Genomic DNA, 4,793 nt, shown 5'->3' with positions numbered 1-4,793 from the left:
CATCAATCCCTAGGCATTAAAGAAAAATGTACATATTTATAAACTACTCAGCATAGGTATTTATAAAATGCTCAGCATACTGTACTGTAATCCCGCCTTTGATCTTACAAATACACAGAATCATCATGAAACTCCAGAGCCCTTTAAATTCACATTTTTATGACAAAATCATAGAATTTACAGGGAAATGGATGGCATTAGAGCAGATTATGCTAAGTGAAGCTAGCCAATCCCTAAAAAACAAATGCCAAATGTCTTCTTTGATATAAGGAGAGTAACTAAGAACAGAGTAGGGTCGAAGAGCATGAGAAGAAGATCAACATTAAACAGAGATGAGAGGTGGGAGGGAAAGGGAGAGAGNAGGGGAGGGGAGGGGAGGGGGGATAGTAGAGGATAGGAAAGGCAGCAGAACACAACAGACACTAGTATGGCAATATGTAAATCAATGGATGTGTAACTGATGTAATTCTGCAATCTGTATATGGGGTAAAAATGGGAGCTCATAACCCACTTGAATCAAAGTGTGAAATATGATATATCAAGAACTATGTAATGTTTTGAACAGCCAACAATAAAAAATTAAAAAATAAAAAATTAAAAAATAAAAAATAAAAAATAAATAAATTCACATTTTTAATTCATTTGAGGATGTCTTTAAAGACTGGATGTTAAAGTGAGTTTGCTTATAGATCTTATTTTTAGAAGTTGTTGAATTTCTTTTACAAAATCATTCTTTTCTGCACCTTCGTAATATTATCTCTCAGAAATGAATGATATTTGAACTACCCAAAGAAATACAGGTGAGGAATTCTTCTCGTTTGCTTTTCTAATTTAAAAGCTACAAGTTCTGTAAAGGTTCTATGGCTAACTGTGCTGAAGAGTGAGAGGAAAGTGAGCTCATCACTGCCACCTCTACTCCCTTCAGCTTTGTATTTTGGGGGGTGAAAAATTGAGACTTTGGAAGTCTCAAGATTTTTCCCTCTTTCAGTCGTCAGTGCTCAGTACAGGATACAGTTTTGCTGGATGGATAAACAAGTAGGGCAGTAAGTAACCCTCCAAGATTTTAGAGAGAAATTCACTTCTTCCTTTTCTTAGGAAAGCAAACAAGCAAACACTATTTCAATTCTAACACCTGGTGACCAAAACCTTTTGAAACTATAAATTTGTAGCTGTCATAAATGTAATTAAAAAGTTGAATTTTCAGTGTTGGGACTAATATCTCTCTTGTTAGAGAATTTGCAAAATAAGAATTGAGAGAAAGCAAAACTAAGCATAACCAGAAATTCCCAGCAGTGAAGAGTCCAGGCACAGCAAAGAAAACCAGATGCCCCTAAAATAGACCCAAGGTGACCTTCAGAACAGAGCTTTGATGTGCTCATGGAGCATGTTCTCCCCATGCACTCACACAGATCTGCCAATAGGAGCATTTTAAAGCCTTGTACATTGCCTTATTTAAATGATATTTTCTCAAGCTATTTTTGTTACTCAGTATTATCCTAAAATTAAATGAGAATTCTTAGGGAGCATTTATATTTTTTTCTGTTATCTGTATAACAAATTTCTATGTAAGTATTTTAATAAATTATATTCATAGCTCAGCTTTGTATAATGTGTCTTTGTAGCTATTTTGGATATGAACAGTTGCATACATAAGTATGTACAGCTCATACATTCTGACATGCTAGAGCCCTTTTTCCTCTCTTAAACTTGGTACTAGCACCAGATGTGTAGTTGGGCAAACCCTGTTCAACTTTCAGATTGACAGACCTAATTCTCTTGGATGTCCTCTTAACCATCCATTGTTCTCCCAGATCAAGGATGAGGATGAGCTCCTGAGGACATTTATAGATGTTCAGGACATGCCCCTAATGCTGTGAGATCCATGTCTTAAGGGCCAACTTCCATGCAGTCCCACAGTTCCAGGCACCTCCATCAGAGCCAGCCCTGGGCGTGGCATGCCTCAGGGGTCAGCTCTCTAGGACAACCCTCTTCTTAGAATGTTATATCTGAAGCCATGGCATGCTTATCTCTGCCACCTCCTTTCACCCTGAAAGAAAACATGGTGCAATGTAAATGCACTTCAATGAGTCTCACTGAAGAGTTCCAAAGAAGCCCAAACAGGAAACAGACAGCCATCATGGGATGCCCCATGGAATGATCCTCTGTAACAACAAACCCTCTCCTGCCTACTGTTCCAGAAAAATACATTTACCAGCATAATCCATCCAAAAGATAGCCCCTTTCATATGAGAAAGAAAAGATTGGGGGGGTTTGAGTCTCCAAACATCATATCTTTATGAGCTATAGGTGCTAATTTGCATGTTACCCACTATTATGGTGGGATATACCCCCAAAGTCAATAAGTCATAAACTTAATCCCCAACAAAACAGTGTCAAGTGGCTTTAAGAGGTGATTATATCGTTAGGGTGATTAGATCATGAGAGTTCTGGCCACATGAATGGCTTAATGCCCTTACCATGGGAATGGGCTAGTTATCACAGGAGTACAGGAGTGTGTTCTTTCTCTGCCCACACACACATCTCCTCTCCCTTTGTCCCATGGATTATACAGCAAGAAGGCCCTCACCAGATGCTGGCACTATGATATTGGATTTCCCAACATTAAGAACTCTGGTATTCTGGCAGCACAAAATAGACTAAGACTCCCATGATACCTGACTAGCATGGAATAGGCCAAGATTGCATGGGGGCTTCTTACAGACAATCTGTGAGAATGTTTCTGTGGTGAGTAAATATAGAACAAAGTCTTATGCACAGGAATGTTTTCAACTTCCCCCCTTATCTAACAAGTTCCTTCCGAAGGCTTTGATCTTGAGAGTCTCATCTCCTTATTGAGCTTGTGTTGACAAAACCATTCCACCAGAAACCATTATAAGGACTAGTAGTGTCAGGGCTGCAAACTTTCATTTGTTAAAAAAAAATCAGTAAGGCTGGATCCTGAAGGAACTTAAGGGTTAATAAATATAGCAAATAGAGTTGGGGTTGTGGCTCAGCAGTAGAGCACTTGCCTAGCACATGTGAGCCACTGGGTTCAATCCTCAACACCACATAAAATAAATAAATAAAATAAAGGTATTGTGTCTATATACAACTAAAACTATTTAAAAAAATAAAAATAACAAATACAGCAAATAATAGGCTTTTTTAAAAAGGAGTATATATATAACATACTTTTGCAGCTCTTAAACTTTAAAACAAGTGCAGTAGGGTCATAGAAAACATACATGAAGCCACCTAAAAGAAAAGACTCCTCTCAGAACTGACCTAAGCTTATGTAGCATTAATGTGATTGGTGCTAACATTTAAAGCAAGCTTATGTCTTTCTGATGGGGTAGCAAGTCAAACACTAAAGCTTAGGGGAAAGAGGCAGACAGGAAGGGGTCTTCACACTGGAGTGGGAAGCAGGAACAGGTATTAAGGGAGACGCTTTGGTGGACATGGGTGCACTGTGTATTAGGACTTAGTAAATGAAGCCATGCTTAGATCAAGCAGCTAATGGCCTTTATCTGATCCTGTACCCACAAGCTATTTGCCTTCCTGTGTATACATAGTTTCTGATCCTTGATAGATACATTTTTCATTTTAATAATTCTCTTCCTTGATAGTCCCCATTCATTCATTCATTCATTGATATGTGTTAAATGACTAATTATTAAATAATATTAATGAGAGCTACACTAGTGAATCATTAAGTCACAGTCTCTGTCCTCAAAGGAACTTTATGAGGTGCACTGACAAGTAAAAGTACTAGTGTGATGAAGAGGATGGGCAAGACAGCCAGGCAACAAAGGTGAAGGAAGAGTATTCCAGTGACCTTAAAGAAGCAGAAGACAAGATACAACATTAAATACCAGGCACCCATGCAGTTAGAATGCTTTGGGCTTCAAGCAACAGAATCCCTGATTAAAGGTAGTTTAGACAATAGGAATTTTGTTTCTAGAAGTAGGAAAGTTCCAGGTTTAATGTAGTTTCTCAACTACGTCATCAAGGGTAAAATCTTTTTCCCTCCTCTTCATCATTCTAAGCATCCATATAAGTCTCCACTTTCATACTTGGGCCTATTGCTTTGAAATGTCAAAATAGTTGCTCTGGTTGCAAACATCACAACCACATCAAGAAGAAGAGAGCAACCAGAGTTGCAAGAGAGTTAAAGAGATTTATTCTCTCATGTCTCTGTCTCCCCTCTCCTCCCCTCTCTTAAACAGCAAGAGAAGTCTTTCCCAGAAGCTCCTTCAAAATACTTAGGCCTTTCTGGCACATCTGGGTCTTAAAGCTACTCCTAGCTGCAAAAGAGTCTGGAAACGCATGCATGTGGTATTGTCATGTTCTGCTGTAACAGGTGAGCTCTTCCATATTGGAACAAAAGCAGGAGGAGTGGCTATTAACAGACTGCTAATATGTCTTGTACAGTGATCTACAGGACACACAGTATATAGAACCACCACACATATAGTACCTATTTGCCCACACTGGAGACAGCCATGTGGCAACAGGCAAGACTGTATCTTATGGGGTTCACAAAGGGGATTGAGACAGAGATCTACACCAAGACCTTTAACACAGAGATGGTTTGTGGAATACTTGCTGGAATACTCCTGGAGTACTTTAGGATGTCCCAGCCTCACATAAAGTTGTGTAGCTTCTGACTAACAAGATCCTAAGCAAAAGAGGAACTTTCCTACTTCTAGTGATAATGATCAGGTGAGGAAAGCTTAGGGTCAATTCATGTTCTAATTTATTATCTCGAGCTAACAGTTAAAGCTTCTAAATCA

Source organism: Marmota marmota, unplaced genomic scaffold (genome assembly GCF_001458135.2).
Source record: "Marmota marmota marmota unplaced genomic scaffold, marMar, whole genome shotgun sequence".
In the NCBI taxonomy this organism is placed as follows: Eukaryota; Metazoa; Chordata; class Mammalia; order Rodentia; family Sciuridae; genus Marmota; species Marmota marmota.
Note: the sequence above shows the minus strand (reverse complement) of the source record.